Source organism: Megascapheus bottae, chromosome 8, assembly GCF_031878675.1.
Source record: "Megascapheus bottae isolate mThoBot1 chromosome 8, mThoBot2.hap1, whole genome shotgun sequence".
NCBI classification, from domain to species: domain Eukaryota; kingdom Metazoa; phylum Chordata; class Mammalia; order Rodentia; family Geomyidae; genus Megascapheus; species Megascapheus bottae.
The window spans coordinates 71,266,010-71,287,624 of NC_143516.1; the positions used below are offsets into that span (position 1 = coordinate 71,266,010).

The window sequence follows — 21,615 nt, forward strand, 5'->3', positions numbered from 1 at the left end:
TGTCTCATGGCTTTTTAATGTGTACCATATTCAAATGATCTCTGATAATCAGATTTCAAATCATGAATGGCTGACAGAATATTTTTGGACAGTCCCGATTTAAGTAAAACTGGTTAAGTAAATATGATCTTTAAAAGATTCCCTCCCCCAAACCCCATTCTGTGATATGATTGGACTTACTAATGTTCAATTTTTCAGCAGAATATGAATTAATACCGTCTCCACCTGTGTCAAAGATTGACACAGATTTATATAGCTAATTATGAGAACATCTTTAAATACTGGCAAAATCCCTTCACTGTTTCAACATCAAGAAAAATTAACCTGTTTGAATATGTGATCATTAGCCTGTTAGAGGCAATGACTGAAGATGAGGCAATGTCTATATTTTTGGTCTTGACTATACCAATTTAATTAGAATTCCCCATTTCTGAAAACTGCCTTTTACTTATTGAAAGGCATTTTAGTGTAGCTTATGTACAAATGTCAAATCAAGCATATTTAAAACTTGGGGGAAAAAAAGGGTTAGGGACAGTGGCCAGACCCTGAGTTCAAGCCCCACAACTGAAAAAAAAAATAATAAAAAGAGAGCGGGAGAAAAAGAAAAGGCTTCTGAGTTAGGAGTTCCCTATACAAAATCAGAAAGAAATATCCAGAACTATCCACATCTAACAGATATGTAAATGGTAACACAGAAACAGAAGTTTGAAACGTAAAGGTGGCATTAATCTTTCAAAAGATAATAACTCTTCAGTAAGTGAATCCATATTGAAATGGTTGAAATGTCAAGAAGTTTGAATTCTAGCTTCTAAAGTAATCTGTGACCTATAAAACAAGTTGAATAAATCAGTGATTGAAGCAAAAAGTCAGTTCATTGGGAGAAAGTGAGAAAGGAGTGACATTGTCCAAAAAGAAATGTATTCATTACCTGACTTATATAACTGTAACCCTTCTGTACATCACTCATATATTAATTTTTAAAAAGGAAAAAGTCTGCTCAATACTTGAATGAGAAACTTAATGATTTCAGCAAGTAATTAAAAACTAGAATGCTATAGCTCTCTGAAGTGTTTTTACAAAGGGGTCAAAAAAACATGCACTCGAAAAAAAGATCGCTTCTTCAAATAGTTCTGGGAAAGCTAAATTTCCATATATAGAAGACAGAAACTACATTCTCTTTTCTCATACTGTACAAAAGTCAATTCAAAATAGACCAAAGATGTGAACCTGAAATTTTGAAATTACTATAAGAAAACATAGGTAAATAGTCAAAGATGTAGATAACTTTCTAAATAACTAAACAACAAAGAATAATCTAGTAATTGGATGAAAAGATTAATTAGACAGTTCTCAAAATCATGTCAATGGCTAATCATTACATAAAGAAAAGAAATGCAGATAAAACCAACACTGCAATTCCATCTTACCCCAATGAGTATGGCCATCATCAAGAAAACAACAAATCCAAATCCAGTGAAGATGCAAGGAAAAGGCAACCCTGTGATATACATTAGTGAAATCACTATGGAAAACACAATAATTTCCTCAAAAACCTAATGGGGGGGGCCAGGAGTGTGGCCTAGCAATAGAGCATTTGTCTAGCATGCACGAAGTTCTGGGTTGATTCCTCAGTGCTAGCCTTGAGGAAAGCCCAAGGACAGTGCTCAGGCCCTGAGTTCAAGTCCAGGACTGGCAAAAAAAAAAAAAACCTAAGGGGCCAGGCACCAGTATTTCATACCTATATCTCTAGCTACTGAGAAGGCTGATATATGAGGATCACAGTCAAAGCCAGCCCACACAGAAAAGTCTGTGAGACTCTTATCCCTGATTAACCAAGTGATAGAGTACTAGACTTGAGGAAAAAAAAAAAACTCAGGGACAACACCCAGGCCCCAAGTTCAGGCCAAAAAAAAGAAAGAAAGAAAGAAAGAAAGAAAGAAAGAAAGAAAGAAAGAAAGAAAGAAAGAAAGAAAGAAAGAAAGAAAGGAAGGAAGGAAGGAAAGAAAGAAAGAAAGGAAAAGAAAAGAAAAATAGAACTAGCACTCTAGATTTTCCTGTCAACTCTACTACTCCTTGACATATATCCAAAAGAATATGTCAGCATACAAAAGGATGCCAGAACACCTATGAGCTATTCACGATAACCAAACCATGCAATCAGCCTAGATATCTATCCACCAGTGAATAAAGAGTATATATACATATATAGGTTCTCACATATATGAATATATGTATTCTCACATATTTATAATATATATTACATATACACGCAATGAAATATTCGACCATGAAGTGTAATAAATTCTCACATACATATGTATATATGTATTCTCACATTTGTATGATATATATTACATATACACACACACACACACAAATGGGGTATTCCACCATAGAGAATAATAAAACTAACTCATTTGTGGTAAATGGAGGAAACTAGAAATCATTTAGGCAAATTATTCCAGACTGGACAGAAAAATATTGAATGCTTGCTCTTGTGCAAAATCTGAAACTAAGTGAAAAAAGAAGTTAATGATGCAAGTATAAAAAAGAATGATTTTGGGGAGAACTAGTGGGAGGGGGAACATCTAAGGAGAGGGTAAACAAGAAGTTAAAAGAAATATTCAATACACCTTGTTGGGTATGTGTTCTACTACTTAAACAATGCTTCTAACTTAAAATAATTTCAATGGATTATAGTTTATTTTCATAATCTGTATGAAACATTTTCAGTTGTTTTAATCTCTCCTCTATTCTCTCTGAATTCGAACCCCAGTCCTGAGGGGAGGGCAGGGGAGAGGCAGGCAGAATGAGTCCTACTTGTTATCCCAGACTCTGTAAAGGCAGAGATAAGGAGAATCACAGTTCTAGGCCAACTGAAGCAAATAGAAAAAGAACCTATCTGAAAAATATCCTAAGGGGACAAAAAATAGCTGGGATGTGGCTTAGTGCTAGAGTGAATTGAATTAAAACCCAAGGGACTCAAAAAATGAACTATTTTAAGAATGAGGAAAAGAAGATTAGAAAGAGTAACAAAATGTGTAAAATTAATGAAAGGACATTATATACATATTTAAGCCATCACAATACAACTTCTTTGAATATTTAATATACACTAATAGGTAATTATAGCCATCAAAGTGAGTATCTTGTTTATTCACTTATAATACATGCTAAACTTTATCAGCTATGATGGTTATTTTTCACATTATCACTATTATTTAGTCAATTCCAGAATAATTATAAGTTTGAAATGCTAACTTCAGAAATTTGGTATCTCATAAAACTAGCCTACATTTTCTATGAGTAGCAAAAATAGTGAGTTCTGATTGGATTTTATAGCTTATTGCTTCCGTGTCTTCTGAATACTGAAAACTATTTTATTGTCTGTGGACAAGAAAAGTTTGATCTCAACAATTACTTATTTCTAGAAGTATGGCTACTTTGGGAGACATCAGGCAATTTGTTTTCTTAACCATCTGACAGTGATATGCTCGATTTTGCATCTGATTTTCTTTCATCTTTGTCATTGTCAATTACTTTGTACAGTTTTAGGATTTGGAAAGCAGTTAATCAGGTTGGATTGCTAGGCGTCCTTGATCTGCTTTTGATTAAATCACAAATGCATTCTGCAACATTCATCAGTTTTCCTTTTATATGAGCTTTTTTATTATTGCAATTCTTTTCCTTTGGCATTGCATACATGCAGACTGATCTCTGTCAGCAAAGTATCAGGGGACTGTGCAACCAAAACAAACCAGTTGAGTCAATTTAAAGATGCGACTCAGTAGGAAATGCATCTATTCCAAGTCCATGCATTCTGAATAAGAAAATGCCAGGTGTCAAGAGAATATAACAATTGCCTACATCCTACCAGGTAAGAAATATAATGAAAGTGGTATAAGAAAATCTCCCAAGGACTGACTCATATATGGATGGGCCAGGCCGTGGTAGCTCAAGCCCATGATCCTAGCTTCTACCACTAGCCACACTCGTGGCTCCTTAGTTTATTTTTAATTGAGGGCCCTTCCATTTGTTTATAGTTAGATTTAATGGCAGCAGCTTTGTTGAACATTGTGTTTGTTCTGTGAAAAGTCCACATGATACAGGTTTGCTCCATAAAGGCCTCCCCTCCACCTGCTGTGTACAGCAATTGAGAAGTGATAGAATCTTTGGAGGCAGGGTCTATGGAAGGTCTTTTAGTCATTGTGAATGCACCCTCAAAAAGAATGTGGGACCCTCCTTGGTCTTATCCAGTTCTTTTTATTTCCTTACTTCTGATGTGATCTGCACTCCCAGATATTGCTATGCAGTACCCCACTAAGAAGCTAATTCAGTGGGTTCACTCCATCTTAGACAGGAACTCCAATCATGAGCTACCTAAATATATGCCTTTTATAAATTGCCTCAAGTATTTCACCATAGTAAAGCAAAGTTAGCTTGTCATAAGCACAAATTCTTGATGTCCCATAACCACTGTCACAAGAAGTGAACATGGGGTTGTACTTGCATTAATCAGGATAGCCAGTTCAAGAAAATTCCTAGGCCCGTGAGTGTGGCCTAGTGGTAGTGCCTGGCATGCACCAAGACCTGGTTCAATTCCTCAGTACCACATACATAGAAAAGGCCAGAAGTGGTGCTGTGGCTCAAGTAGTAGAGCTCTAGCCTTGAGAAAGCCCAAGGACAGAGCTCAGGCCTTGAGTTCAAGCCCCAGGATTGGCAAAAAAAAAAAGAAAGAAAGAAAATTCCTGCCATTTATTGCAAGAAATTAGAACCTGGGTCTAAAAGGGCATGATTAAACACACACACACATGTATGTATGTATGTATGTATGTATGTATGTATGTATGTATGTATGTATGTGTGTGTGTGTGCGTGTGTGTATGTATGTATGTATGTATGTATGTATGCATATATCTATAGAGCATTCAGAGGCATGACCAAAAGATGCTACTGAGTGGACAATCCAGCACTGTTTAACATTCTTGTTTCTTACCAAATCCTCTCTTACCCATGTCTCACAAGTAAAACAAAAGTATTATACAAGTTGATCTCCCCTGTTAAGTTAGGATAAGAAGATGCATTATTTATATTTCAGCATTATTCAGCATCACCAATTTCTCCAGTGCTATTTGTGTGCATGTATGCATGTGTGCCTGCAAAGCCATAAAAAAGATTCAAACTTGATTATTCATAATGTGCTCAGGAATTGATTCTGGGTACAAGGTTTGGAAGTCACCCAAACTCAAAATCACTCTTAAAAATGAGCTACTCAGCTCTCTCCAGCCACCCAAGATGCTGAAAGAAGGCCAAGGGGGCTCCGGGCTATGCTGCCCTGAAAAAACAGGAGGCTAAGAAGGTGGTAAATCCTCTGTTAGAAAAAAGGCCTAAGAACTTTGGCACTGGACAGGACATTCAGCCCAAAAGGGACCTCAACCTGTTTTGTCAAATGGCCCTGCTGCATCCAGTTACAACAACAAGCGGCTGAAAGTGCCTCCTGCGATTGAACAGTTTACCCGGGCCTTGGACCACCAGACAGCTTACACAGCTACTTAAACTGGCCTACAAGCACAGCAGGAGAAGAGACAGAGACTGCTGGCCTGAGCTGAGAAGAAAGCTGCTGACAAAGGAGACGTCCCCACTAAGAGACCGCCAGTCCTTCGAGGGGTTACACTGTTACTACCTCGGTGGAGAACAAGATATGGACCCCATGGAACGGGTAGGATTCCTGTCTGCCCTGTGCTGCAAGATGGGTGTTCCCCACTGCATCATTCAAGGAAAGGCCAGGCTGGGGGTCCTCGTCCACCAAGACATGCACCACTGCTGCATTCACCAAGTCCAAAATCTGGGTCCAAAAATCTGTGGCTCCAATTGCCAAGTTGGAAAAGGCAAAGACTAAAGAACTGACCACTAAGCTGTGTTAAGTGTGCAAAGTTGGTTTCTCTGTACATGACGATAATAAAATTGTCCTTCAAAACAAAATGAACTACTCAAGCCAGGCACCAATGGCTCACACCTATAATTCTAGCTATTTCAGATTTAGGTTTGATAATTTAGGTTGGACGCTAACCCACACAGAAAAGTCTGAGACTCTTACCTCCAGCTAACCACCAAAAACTTGGAGGTGTTGCTTAAGTGCTAGAGCTTCAGCATTGAATGAAGAAAACCAGGCCTTCAGTTCCAGCGCCAGTAGTGGCACAAAAATAAAAAGTTGATATTCAAAAGAATATGCTTACCAAGTACAAGCTATTCAAATACTAGCTGTTTTAAGTATAAACTGATCCCTTGTGATGGTTAAAATGCTGTTTTTCTCTTTCACTTTGTTTTCATTTCCTGTTCCCATTCTTACTCAGAAGGATAGGTGAATACTATTATTTATTGAATATCAAAGAATACCAATTCCAGCCAGGCTCGTGCCTATACTCCCAGCTATTCAGAAGTCTAAGATCTGAGGATTGAGGTTCAAAACCACCCTCTGCAAACAAATTTGAGAAATCCTTATCTCCAGTTAATGAGCAAAAAGCCCAAAGTATGGCTTAAGTGGTAGAGCACCAGCTTTCTTTGAAAAATTAAGAGCAAAAGGTTCTGAATTCATAATAAAAAATCCCTAACACTGGTACACACACACACACACACACACACACACACACACAGAGCAAGTCTATATCTTTTTATTCAGCCCTCACACAGACATTATTACTTCCATGTAGTATCTGAGCAAACTAGGGTCCAAATAATACAGTGCCTTGGAAGTGAGTGGAGAATGATGACTCTCTCATTTAAGTTTAAAGCCCCAGGACTCAGCTGCAACTCTGAAAACAGCAAAATTCATTTTGAAGGTACAAATTCTGAAATAAATATTTACAAATATATAACAATTGTACATGTGATTATATAACATAATATGCCATTTATATTTATGTCAGTCCTTGCCGGGGCCTACCGGCAGCAAATTGGGGTTCCTGAAATAGGGGGCAGGGACTGGAAAAAATAGAAGAGAGACAAACACATCGGTCCGGGACGTCTGCAGCCCAGGTAAAAACTGCCCCCTCGTTTATTCTCAACTCCAGGCTTATCTCCCTTCTTGAAACCAGGGAACTTCCAGGTGTTACATTCATATGGTAAATCTCAGGTCATTTAAACAGAATAAGGCCAGAAAACAATAAGACAATAAAGCCATTGTCTGATGCAAATCAAGGTACAGTTTGATTCCACTCTGGCTCCCAACAAGTCCTGGGGCTTGAGCACTTTGGCTCAAGGCTACCACTCTACCATTTGAACCGCAACCCTACAGATGTGTTTGTTGTGTGTGTGCGCGTCTGTGTGTCTGTGTGTGTGTCTGTGTATGTCTTTGTGTGTGGTAATAGGCGATAAGAGTTACAGATTTTCCTACCGGGGCTGGCTTTAAATGGCAATCCTCGGATCTCAGTCTCCTGAGAAGTTGGGATTGCAGGTGTGTACTCCCAGTCCATGACTAAATTATGACATCTATTTTTGAAATGATATTATATTATTCTATAATCATATCTCGTATTTCAAGTATGTCATATTTATAGAGACTTCAGTATACATGTAGCTCAATTTCATTTCTTCTTTCACAGAATATCCTTCTTTAGTTTCCATTTCTCTTATTCAGGTCATAAAATATTATTATCTGAATTAGCTAACCAAAAAAAAACTTAAAGTAATGCCTAATGATCTGAACAAGGCTTATCAAAAGAAAAATTCAAGCTGTCAAAAATGATGCCCTATATATAAGAGCAGCCCCTGCTGAATTCAGTCCTTTCTGCCATTAGTGCCTCCAATTAGGCTTTTGCAGTAGGTAAAGCAAAAGAAAGGCCCTATTTTCCTCTACAGTGTTTTCTTATATAAAAGAAAAATATCAAACAGACTTGGTAGGATAGTACCTTTGATAGAAGGAAGTAGGGCACAACGTGTTTATCAGACAGAAACAGAGAACTTTAACAAAGGCAGAGGGTTTTGGAACAAAGAGAACATTTTGATTAAGTGCACATCTCTCAGGAGCTCAAGCCCATGCAATTAACCCTCACCAAAGCCTTCCAAATAGCCCACCTGGAACTGACTGGTACCAAACAGTCTCTAGACTGTACATAGATTCCTAAAATCCCGGCAAATGTTTGAAATCACTGATGATTTCAAACTTCTGTACCAGGGATTAGAATTTTTAGTGTTTCCATGGCTTACTGTCTATTCACAACCTCAACATTTTGATGCTTTTTGGAGAGAAGCTAGGAGGAAGTTTTTGGCAAGGAAATGATTTTATAGCAAACGCAGATATATTCAAAGACAGCTGTAGAATTCACAGAATGCAAAGGGATATTTTTCATGCATATTTCCTTTCTAAACATTAAAAACATAAGCATTACTTAACACATTGTCTACTATTTTTTCAATAGATAGGAAAAGAAAGTACGTATCATTTGAGTGCATATGTATAAAAAAATGTACATATATATCAACATATATATCATTTATATTGGCAAATATATGGATTCTCCATATTATATAATATTAAATTAAATAAGAATTACATATATTATGTAGAAACATTATCAGTAGAAACATTATAGTTTGGTAAGTTAAGGTCCAGGAAAACAAAGAACATACTTGAGATAATAAAACTCATTTTGTTAAAAGGAACATTATTATTTTTATCATTTAACTGTCATTTGTTTCAGGATACCATAATAAAAATAGGTTTTATGGTATTATGTTTCGGGTCTCAGTGATGAGCACTGATGCTAATAAAATATGCAAATAAATTTCTGAGTTATTTATAGTTATATAATTGGGGAATTCTGTGAGTTTCTCTGCTACTGTGGCTGTCATCTCTCAAAATGCTGATTTCCTGTGACTCCTTTCAATACCATAGGGTCCCACAAATATGCACATTCATGTGATTTCACACCCAAGCCAACACCCACATTCAATTGTCTCCCTCTCTGACATTAACTTCCTCATTTACATCTAATTTCCTATCCTCTGGAATCCAGGTTGTACTAAAGATCAGACAGATAAACCAAATAACTAAACTTATTAAATCAAGTTTGACTAATGCAAAGTATGCCCTGAGGCAGGCTGCAAGCCCTCTGCTGGAGTTCTTCATCTCCTAGAGAGGGCTCTTCTTATTTTAAGACTATAGTCATTTAGAGACTCATTCTAATAATAAAAAAAAAGTCAGACATCCAACCATCAAGTAGATGGAGTATTACTTTTCTAGCTCTTTCCAGTAAGTTCATTGAAATTTAGTTTCTTTTTTACATGTTAAGTACCCTCACAAAGCTATAATTATCCTACACATTGGCAAAGAAAGAATACTCCCGCCAGGTACAGTGGCTCACGCCTGTAATCCTAGCTACTCAGGAGGCTGAGATCTGAGGATCGAAGTTCAAAGCCAGCCTGGACACAAAAGGACCTGAGACTCTTATCTCCAATTAACCTCTAGAAAACAGGAAGTGGGGCTTGGCTCATGGCTTGGTAACCTTGAGCTGAAGAGCTTAGAAACAACACCCAGGCCCAGAGGTAGGGTGGTAGCCTTGAGCTGAAGAGCTCCGGGGCAACGCGCAGGCCTAGAGTTCAAGCCCCATGTCACACACACACAAAAAAAAAAGACTACCCCCTATCTCTCCCTCCATCTCTCTCTTCCTCTATCCCCCCTTCACAATTTTAACATATTGTTTCTACTAAAAGTACAGGATTTGCTTAAATTAAAATTGCCCCATTTTCAATGTTAACTTGAATGTTAAAGTTGTTTCAAACTGTCGATTAATGCTAACAGGTAGTTATGTCATCCCAAATTGTAATATCCAATGTACTTATGTGACAATGGAGCCAGGTAATTTGAGGGAGTGGCTGGGGTTGGGAAAGATGAGAAAGGATGATGGAAGGGATAGCACTGGTCAAGCAGAATTGAACACATAAACTGACAAGTTGAATTTAAATCTCTTTATATACTTAAAGGTAATAAAAATCACAATCAAAATAAGGTCTTGGTCAAACTAATTAATAAATTAGTCAAGCAAAGTGACGTTAACAAGAGGTCTTTAAAAACCAAATATTTTTCTTTCTTTATGAGATATCACTTGTGGAGATTTTTGTTTGCTATAAGTAACTATCACATACACAAATAAACCAATAAATATTGAAAATCAAATTAAGAAAACAGATTTAATGTTTCAAAAGTAATCTAAAATCTACCCTAGGTCAATAAAAATTCAGCCTCATCTCTTAAACCTTCTATATCTCCAGTTATGGTCCAATCCAAATCAATGTTTACAATAAAAGCCCTCAGCCATTGTGAGAGCCTTAGTCACTAAGAAGAAATCAATTGTGTTTATTGCCTTCTTCCACTAGAGTAAAACAGCCATCAGTGAGACTGCAGGGCAATTCAGTGAAGCAAAGGACAATTAGATATGCCAGTCCTAGAGCTTGAACAAAGGGTCTTACTGTTTCTGAGTTTTCTTGCTCAAGGTGAGTGCTATCCCACTTGAGCCAGAGTTCCACTTCCAGCTTCTTGGTGATTAGTTGGAGTTATGAGTTTCACAGATTTCCTTGACCAGGATAGCTTCAAACCATGATCCTCAGCTCTCAGCCTCCTGAGTAGCCTGGTTGACAGACAGGAGCCACCAGTGGCTGGCTCATAGCTACCTTTCAATTTAATCTGTTTTAATTGTCTAGTTCAGTTGATAACAACTGTTATTTTTGGTTTTTTTCTACAAAATTCAAGATTAATTGAATCTCATTTTATTCCCTCTTCAAACTATTTCATAAGATTGTCAACTGTCAAGATCTACTATATTGTTACTTCCTGAACTTATTTATATACAACCTATCTGATACCAGAAAATACTTGATGGCTTACAAAATTCAAGTAATACCAAAACAAGATACAATTAATTTAAGAATAGTTAGTAAATTGACATAAATGTAACAGAAGTAGTAAAGTTAAGCCAAGACTAAGAATGAAACAAGCACAAAAATGCTAATTCTATTCACATCCTTTATATTTATGTGTGTGTGTTGTTGTTGTTGCTGTTGTTGTTGTTACGGGATCTTAAAATCAGGGCCTCTATCTGCAATAGAGCAAAACCTTAATATATAAGGCCATATAGTATGAAGCTAATTGAAAGGACCTCCAGGATACTGAAACAAAAGCCATATAACGAATGATTGTTGTCTTTAATGTACTATGTTATCTTTCATCTCCTTTGCTGTCTCTTGGGTATCTCATATTGTTACAGTATCTCACTTTGTTATCTGATATATTGAATTCATTTGTATTTGGTTATTTGAAATTTGATAGGGAAGGGGGAAAACCAAGATGGGGGTGGGTGGTGGGGGGGCGGGTGATGGGTACCAAGACATATGAAAGGGTATCAATGTATGTGAATTAATGCACCTTCTATCTGGCAAATATCATGTAACCCTTTTATTAATTACAATAAAAAATTATAAAAAAAATCAGGGCCTCTGAATTCTGTAACTATTTTTCCTTAAGGGTTTCACTCTACCACTTGAACCTCAGCTCCTCTTATGCCATTTTTGCTAGTTAATTGGATATAAGAGCCTTGGATTCATCTGCCCTAGTTGACTTTGAACCTTTATCCTCACTTCTCAGCCTCCTCAGTTGCTAGGATTATAGGTGTGAGCCACCAGCATCTGGATCATATTTCTTAATAAACCTTGATTTTGTTTTTGTTTCTTTTAGTAGCAAAGCATTTGCTCTGTAATTCTTCATTTCATACAAAACCAAATAGAGCTACTGTACAAAAGGTAGTAAGAGCCTATCAACATTCACTCAATCTGGCCTCAAAATCCCAACAGGAAATCTGGTTAGCATTCTGACTGGAGCACAGTAGGAGAAGGAAGCAGAAGATGCAGAACCAGCCATCTAGGCCAAGAGTTCATGAAGCAAACCGTGTAAACTCATTTGTTGCCCATAGGTATCACTCATCCTGAAACTGCAAAGAGGATTGTATTTTAAGTGTTTTCTACACAATCCAAAACAACCCCAAGACGAAAAAGGTAACCAGGAAAATCCTACCTAGAACAGAAGTAATGATGATGATGATGGTGATGATGCCAGTATTTGTAATTAGTTTCACTACACCGTAGTGTTATTTAGACTATTGTAAGCATTGGCATTCTTCCCTAGAGAAGAGTCAGAATGCAGGGGAGGTGTGAATGCCTTAGCTAAATGCAAGCTCTGAGTCCAGTCTTCCCCAAAATCTCCCAATTGGAGGCATAGAAAGCAGAGTGGGCTTTGGGGAGAGCGCTTGTAGCTCCTCCCATCCCAAACCCCCATCAGCCCCACCACCCACAATAAGGAAGTTTGACACAAGTCAGAGCTTCTGGAGGCCTGTGTAGGGCCCTGCTGTGGCCACGAGAAAAGAGACAGTGATGGACTAGACACAGCAAATAGTCTGAAATCCCTTCATGAACCTATATGGTATAAGGCTTAAAGAAAGTCTTTAAGCAGCTGATCCTGTTCATCATTTCACTAAGACCACTATTGTTGGCTAGAGGAAAATAATTAAAAGGAAAAACAAATGTGACTGGTAAGCTTAAAATACAAATTAAATTCAATTTGCCACAGTATGGCTTTAAAAGTATGTGTCAACCATTTTGTAACTCACAATCATAGACACTCAAACTGAAGAGTCTGAACTTACAGTAAGATTTCTTACAGAAACGCTTACCCCCAAATTGCAGTCATTTATATCCAAGAAGAGAGTTAGATAGCCTAGCTATAGATTGACTGTCAGTAAGATTTCTTACAGAGACTTACAGAAGAAAGCGTTGATGGCCAAATAATAGATTGACCTTTTTTCAACCACGGGCTGCGATAACTTGTTGTACCATAAATCAGATAAAAATCCAGTCATGAGAAAACAGAGATGCCACTTTTTGAGAGGTTGAATTTGGAAGCTTTCTTGGAGCCTTGGTGGTATGCAGGCAGCCAATTGTCACAAATACCTGCAGCCAGCAAATACGCTTAACACTGCTAGGAAACTGAGCCACGAAGGCCCGAGAAGAAAGAAATACAATCAAACCAACTCAGCTCCAACAGAGAGCTGAGGTGAGACACCATGATGAATGAAACAGAACCAGAAGATAAGAGCCATGAGATGAGAGACAAGACATGAACACCAAGACACCTGGCATAGCGGAATGGTGACTGAGTTGGTATTGGGCTAAATAGTGTGAGGAGCAGAGGTCAGGGTTCCAGGCCCTGGACTGACAGGTTTAATAACCTATCATCCAAGTCCCTGCTCTGCTTCCAGGGATTCAGGCATGTCCATCACCTGGAAGGCACAAAAAAAAGATAAGGTGCTAAACCCCCAAGATGGCACCAGCCAGAGCCAATCTCTCCACTTCAACCTGCTTAGATTCATAGGGAGATTTTAGGCTCAGTCTGTGTTAAGATGCACTGTGAAAATATTGCCCAATTTGGTGAACATATGGGATCAAAGAACAAAACAACTGAGGCAAACAAAAGTGTACTGCTTTTATGACAAATGTAATTTTTAAGTGCTTAATGAAAGGGTGAACATGTGGTGCTTGGAATCAAATTGTACAGTCAATAAATTGTAGTCAAAGTTCAGAGGACTATACAGGAAAAGACTACTACTGTAATCAGAAAGGTGAATGTAGATAAAACTAAAGATTCGGCATTATTGTATGTGTATAACATGTTAGGAACATGGAGATTTGGGAACTCTTTCACATCTAACAAATGAAAATGAAAGCTATGTTATCTTTGAATTGAGCATTTAAAAGTATTAAAATAAAAAAAGACAGAAAGGGTCAGGAGTTTAGTCTAGTGGTAGATGGCTTTCCTATCACGCACGAAAACCCAGGTTCAATTCTTCAGTACCACATACATAGAAAAAAGCTGGAAGTGGTGCTGAGGTTTAAGTGGTAGAGCCCTAGCCTTGAGAAAGTTGAAGGACAGTGCTCAGGTCCTGAGCTCAAGCCCAGGATTGACAAAAAAAAAAAAAAAAAAAACACAGAAAAGCCACACAAATCAACACACAACAAAAGAGGTCCATGAAAAAAAATTGGAGAACCGAGACAATAGGGACGCTGCCTCGCTCTCTCTCACAAAAAGAGAGAACCAGGGAGTCCCACGAGCCAACTATCTAAAGAAATCCACAACAACAAACTCAAGAAACAATGGAGAAGGACTCAAACCAGAAAAGAAATCCAGATAAAGCTCACATCCAACTTTCTCAAAGAATTCGGAATGCCAGGACCCCTCCCCCACCCCTGGCCGCAAGCTCTGAGTGGCGAAAAGCCTCGGCAGAGGGCACCGGGCTGGGCAGCCCCCACCCACAGAAACCAGCATAGGACCAGGTCAGGGAGCCGCAAAAGCAGCAGAACCCAGACGCGGAACACAGGTGGCAGAGGACACCCTAAGGGAGTGAAAGACTCCCCACCACCGTGGAACACCCATAGACGGAACGCAGAGGCATGAGTATTACAGCGGGTCCCCAAACCCATCGGGAAAGCAGAGTTGGTGCCAAGCAATAGAACTTAACTCAGACCACTCCACCCTGCCTGAGAAAGACTGGCAGGAGCAGGGGGGCAAGGAATTTAGAATCCTGTCCCTTCCCTCAACAGCCCCCTCCCCCAGGCCATTGACTGGAGACTGACAGGCGGGCAGGCACTAACACCCAGCACACCACCAAAGGAGGTACAGGTGTCTCTGCTCCCACCCGCCCAACAGGCTCCTCTCCCAGGCCTCTGACTGGAGTCAGAAGGCGGGCTATGCTAAGACCCAGCACCCCACCAAGGGAGGCAAAGCTGTCCCAGCTCCCACCAGAACAGAAATCCACCAGTTTATGAAATTTAACAAAAAGGAGCACACAAAATACCAGCTCCTTTGGGACACGGCAAAGGCAGTACTCAGAGGAAAATATATAGCTCTTAGTGCCTATAACAACAAGTTGGAAAAATCACAAACCAACAAGTTAATGTGTCACCTTAAGCTCCTGGAAAAAGAGCAACAAACCAAGCCTAATCCCAGTAGAAGGAAGCAAATTATTAAAATCAAAGCAGAATTAAATGATCTGGAATCCAAAAAAAACTATAGAAAGAATCAACAAAACAAGGAGTTGGTTCTTTGAAAGAACCAACAAACAAAATTTACAAACCCTTAGCAAATCTTACCAAAAAAAGAAGAGAGCATATCAAAATAAACAAAATCACAGACAAAAATGGTAATATCAAGACAGAAATTACCAAGATCCAGAGTATCATGAGGGAATACTTCTCAAACCTTTACGCCAACAAATTTGAGAATCTAGAAGAAATAGATGAATTCCTTGCCAATATTAACAGACCCACACTGAACCAAGAAGAACTATCCCAACTAAACAGGCCTATTTCAAGCACTGAAATAGAAATGGCAATAAGAGACCTTCCACCTAAGAAAAGCCCAGGGCCAGATGGATTCACAGCTGAATTCTATAAGGTCTTCAAAGCAGAGCTCACACCAACACTCCTCAAGCTCTTCAACGAAATTGAAAATGAAGGGTCTTTACCAAACTCATTCTATGAAGCCAATATAAGTCTCATCCCCAAACCAGACAGAGATTCATGAAAGAAAGAGAATTATAGACCCATTTCTTTGATGAACATCGATGCAAAACTTCTCAAAAACAACTCATCAAAAAAATTATACACTATGATCAAACAGGATTCATCACAGGGAGGCAAAGCTGGTTCAACATACGCAAATCAATTAATATAATTCAACATATCAACAGGAGCAAGGACAAAAATCACATGATTGTCTCAATAGATGCAAAAAATGCATTTGACAAGATCCAACACTCCTTTATGTTAAAAGCTCTGGAGAAACTAGGAATCCATGGAACATTCCTCAATATAATAAAGGCTGTGTATGACAAACCCACAGCTAGTATTATACTTAATGGTGAAAAGCTAAAGCGATTCCCTCTAAAATCAGGAATGAGACAAGGATGCCCACTCTCTCCACTCCTCTTTAACAGCAAGCATAAAGGGGATTCAAATAGGGAAAGAGGAAGTAAAACTATCCCTCTTTACAGATGACATGATTCTGTATTTAAAGAATCCTATAGACTCTACTCCCAAGCTCCTTGAGCTGATTCAAAACTTTGGAAGGGTAGCAGGGTATAAAATTAACCCTTAAAAATCAACTGCCTTCCTCTACGCCAACAGTGAGAGGAACGAGGCAATAATCAGGAAAGCAACTCCTTTCGCAATAGCCTCAAAGAAAATAAAGTACCTAGGAATTAGCTTAACTAAGAATGTAAAGGACCTTTTTGATGAAAACTTTAAAACCCTGAAAAAGGAAATTAAAGCAGAACTAAGGAAATGGAAAAACCTCCCATGCTCCTGGATTGGAAGAATCAACATTGTGAAAATGACAATCTTGCCAAGGGCTATCTACAAATTCAATGCAATGCCCATCAATATCCCAATGTCATTCTTTAAAGAAATAGAAGAGGCAATTCAAAATTTCATATGGAATAATAAAAGACCCCATATAGCAGAAAACACTTCTTAGCAGAAAGAACAGCGTAGGAGGAATTTCAATACCAAATTTTAGACTCTATTACAAAGCTATAATTATCAAAACAGCTTGGTACTGGCACAAGAACAGGCCTGAAGACCAATGGAATAGAACTGAAGACTCAGATATTAAACCACAGAGCTATGGCCACCTAATCTTTGACAAGGGAGCCAAAAAAATAGAATGGAAGAAAGATAGCCTCTTCAACAAGTGGTGCTGGCAGAACTGGTTAAGCACATGCAGAAAACTAAAGTTGGATCCTTCTTTGTCACCTTGCACTAGAATTAACTCCGAATGGATCAAAGACCTGGAGGTAAAAGCTGACACTCTGAAAACTTCACAAGAAGGAATAGGAGATACACTATGCCTCCTTGGCACAGGTCGAAACTTTCTTAATAAAGACCAAGAATCACAACAAATCAGAGAAAGGCTGGATAAGTAGGACTGCATTAAACTGCAGAGCTTTTGTATGGCAAAGGACATAGCTAGTAAATTAAATAGGAAGCCTACAGAGTGGGAGAAGATCTTCACCAACCAAACAACAGACAAAGGCCTCATATCTAAAATATATAAACAGCTCAAAAAATTGAATCACTCCAAAACTAACCTCCAAAGTAACAACCATCCCATTAAAAAATGGGCCAAAGACTTAAAGAGAGTCTTCTTTGAAGAAGAAACAAAAATGGCCTATAGACACATGAAGAAATGCCCAACATCTCTGGTCATAAAAGAAATGCAAATCAAAACAACTCTAAGATTCCACCTCACTCCAGCTAGAATGGCCAGGATCAGGAAAACGAATAATAACAGATGCTGGAGGGGTGTGGCCAGGAGGGATCACTACTACACTGTTGGTGGGAGTGCAAACTCGTTCAACCACTATGGAAATCAATATGGCAGTTCCTCAAAAGACTAAACATAGAACTCCTCTATGACCCAGCAATTCCACTACTTGGCATTTATCCAACCATCCAGAAACAAGGGCATACTAAATCCACTAGCACAACAATGTTCATTGCAGCACTATTCACCATAGCAAAGATATGGAACCAACCTAGATGTCCCTCAGTTGATGAGTGGATCAACAAGATTTGGTATTTGTACACAATGGAATTCTATGCTGCTGTCAGAAAAAAACGACATCGCCCCATTTGTTAGGAAATGGAAAGACTTAGAACAGATTGTATTAAGTGAAGTAAGCCAGACTCAAAGGAACTTAGGCTCAATGGTTTCCCTCATTTGTCATAATCTGTAGAAAACTTGGGCTCTACTAGCAGAGATTCGCAATAGAGCAAAACCTTGATACATAAGGCCATATAGTATGAAGCTAATTGAAAGGACCTCCAGGATATTGAAACAAAAGCCATATAATGAATGATTGTTATCTTTAATGTACTATGTTATATCTCATCTCTTTTGCTGTCCCTTGGTTATATCATATTGTTACAGTATCTCACTTTGTTATCTGATATATTGGATATATTTGTATTTGGTTATTTGAAATTGGATAGGGAAGGGGGGAAAACAAGATGACGTGTGGGGGTCGGGGGGAGGGAAATGGGGACCAAGACATGTGAAAGGGTATCAATGTATGTGAATTAATGCACCTTCTGTCTGGCAAATATCATGTAACCCTTTTATTAATTACAATAAAAAATGTTTTAAAATAAGATAAAAAAATTGGAACTGGAACATGGCAGTTTAGGGGAGGTGGGGGGTGGATTCTAGATTCTGGGGCCAGGAGCATGGACTAGTGGTTGTAAGCTTGCCTAGCATGCACGAAGCCTTGGGTTCAATTTCCTAGAACCACATACAGGGAAAAGGCTGGAAGTGGTGCCATAGCTCAAGTAGCAGAGTGCTAGCCTTGAGCACAAAGTGTCCAAGGATAGTGCCCAGGCCCTGAGTTCAAGCCCCAGGACTGGCAAAACAAAACACAAAAGATTTACCCCAGAAGCCAAGAGTTGTATTCGACTAGAAGCTCTGTCACTAAAAATCCAGGTAACCTTGAACTCTAAAGCCCCCTAATCTTCAGTTCCTTCCTCTAGTGATGGAAGAGTTAAAACATTATGTGCTAGTCCACAAGTTGTGAGTCCAATTCAGGTTTCTGGATTTTCGAATTTGAAATGACTGTGAAATGGCCTCTACTATTGTTTCCTGTTCAGTGGAAATAAAATCTATGATAATTTGTTTAGAAAATTGAAGGCAAAGATGAACTGCACTGGATGAGAGAATACAGTGAAAGATTTATTCTCTGTAGGTTGAATTGTGCCTATCTATCACACATATCTGTTTTCTCTAAGTCATTTTTTATGTTTTTAATATGTATTTTGAAAGGAGGAAAGAGGAATTATTGTTGAGATATCAGATCATTGTAATGGAGTTGAATCAGGTCAAAATGATAAGAGAAAGGCAAAAATATTTGCCAACTATTTATAACCAATATCATGCACATTCTTATCCAGCCAAACCAACAAGACAAGAGTAGGCTCACAGATTATAGCTATCATCACATAATTGCAACAAGTCCCATGTTTTTAAAATATTGTTATTATTAGGGTGTTATATAGAAGTGTTAGCATTTGTAAGTCAGATAATGAGTACATTTCTATTTTGGACAATGTCACCCTTTCCTTTATTTTCCCCTAGTTTCCCTTTCCTGCCCCTGCCCACAAGTTGCAATAGTTCATTTTCTTCATAGTTTATATTGAACATCCTAAATGAATTTGTCCACTCTCCTTCCCTTTCTGCACTCTTTGAGTGCCCTCTTTATTCCACTAAAACTACAAAAAAAAATTCCAAAAGCAAAAACAAACAACAGCAACAAAAACATGCATGTTTCAATTTCCTGGAATTCATTTTGATAAATAGTGTTTTAAATGTTCAGAGGAGTAATGCCTTTGGACTTCTCTAAAGGTAGCCTCCTTTCATCTAACTGTGTGTGAATGTCTAGAGTCCTACATAATTCTCATGTCTAGTCTAATGTCTAGCTTCCACGTATGAAAGAAAACATATGTTCTCTGAGATTGGATTATATTATGTAACAGGATTTGTTCTAGGTCCATCCATTTCCCTGCAAATGATGTAATATTACTTCTAATGGATGAGTCAACTCCTATTGTGTCTAAGTACTATGTTTTTATTCACTTGTCTGCTGTAGGCCATCTGGGCTGTTCCCATAACTTGGCTATTGTGACTAGTGCAGCAATGAACATGGATGCACAAGTGTCATTATGTATCCTGACCTGCAATGCTCTGGGTAGATGCCCAATGATGGTATGTCTGTGTCATAGGGAGGATCTATGTTCAGTTTTTTGAGAAACCTCCAAACCACCTACAGTCCTACCAGCAGTGCAATAGGGCTTTTTGTTTCCCTACATCCCAGCCAGCATTTGTTATTACTCGAATTCTTGGTGTTGGCCAATCTAACGAGGGTGAGATAAAGTCTGAGTTATTTAAACCATAACAGTAATTAAGAAAACAGAGACCTGATATGTTATGGTTATTACATGATATGTGATAAGATATGGTGATCATGTGATTGCTATTCTCACATTGCTTTTAAGCAAAATCAATTGCCTTAAAACTTTGCCTAACAGCAATACTCTAATGGTTCACCTACCTACTCAGGAGGCTGAGATCTGAGGATCTTGATATGAAGCCAGCCCAGACAGAAAAGACTAGGAGATATTTATGTCCAAGTAGTCACCAAAAAAGCCAAAAGTGGGGCTGTGGATCTTGTGTTAGAGCACTAGCTGACAGGAATATAGTCCACCACACTCTATCTCTGATTAACCAGTAAAAAAGCAGAAATGGAGACACAGTTCAAGTGGTAGAGTGCCAGCTATAAACTGAAGAATCCAAACACACACACACACACACACACACACACACACACACACACACTAGTCTAAGACATCAGTAAAGCTTAATGATTACTGTGCAAGAATTAAACATTAAACCGTTATTTCTCTTCTCTTTTTTGCCTTTGGTTAATCTCATATTGTTACTGTACCTGACTTGGTTACCTGGTATATTATATATATGTTTATTTGTTCATTTGAAATAGGAAAGGGAAGAGGGGGAAACAAGATGACTGGGAGGGAATGTGGGGAAGGAAATAGGGACAAAACATGAGAAGGGGTATCAATGTGTGAGAAGTAATACACCTACTACTACATGATGAATGTAACTGTAACCCCTCTATACATTATCCTGACAATTAAAAAAGAATTAGGTATTACATTCCCATAAAAATTACAATTAATCTATCATTCAATTCTAGTTCTCACTGGTATTTCATGTATACATTTTCATGGTTTGTAAGATATCAATTTATTGTAGCACTCTATTGCAGTAAATTTGTTATACAGTTAAGTGTCTATGAGAAACAATCATAAAGTCATTAATTCCTTTTCCAGAATAATCACATTTTAGCTTACTGATTTACATGTGGTTAACTTGACAACTGCAATCTGTTTTATGATAAATTTTGCATTTAATAGTTATAGTGGCTATCATTATTTTTATGAAATAATCAATTTATACACAGAGGAGTAAATTGATTTTATAGCCCAGAAGGAGTACACTAAATAAATGAAGCAAAATGACTTTATTATAGTAAATCTAATATAGTAGATGATATATTTAATGAAACTCATTGCTCTTCATAGATAAGTAATCCTTGATATAGATGTGTCAAAGAAAATGTTAATTATTTTGTTGAAAAATTCCTCAATATCTCATCTGTAGTAGAATAGATAGGAAGAATACATAATTGCTTCATTGAAAACTTAAATAGTATTACCTTTTACTAATAAACTGTGCCAAGAATCTTAATAAATTCTCAGCATAGCTTTTCAGAATATGTATATTACTTTAGCCTAGCTTTTCACAAAAAAAGTATATTACTTTTAAGTGATACAATATAAGACATCTTAGGTAGCTGGAATAAGTCTAACAGAACTATTTAAAATTTATATTTCCAAACTGCACTATTATAAATGAATTGACTTATTTAACATACTTCCCAGTAT

The 21,615-nt window shown here is 37.9% G+C and overlaps 1 pseudogene; it reads left to right on the forward strand.

Annotated features, from left to right (window-relative positions):
- Positions 1 to 5,196: 5,196 nt before the first annotated feature.
- LOC150060143 (large ribosomal subunit protein eL8 pseudogene) lies at positions 5,197 to 5,924 on the forward strand (annotated as a pseudogene).
- Positions 5,925 to 21,615: the final 15,691 nt, after the last annotated feature.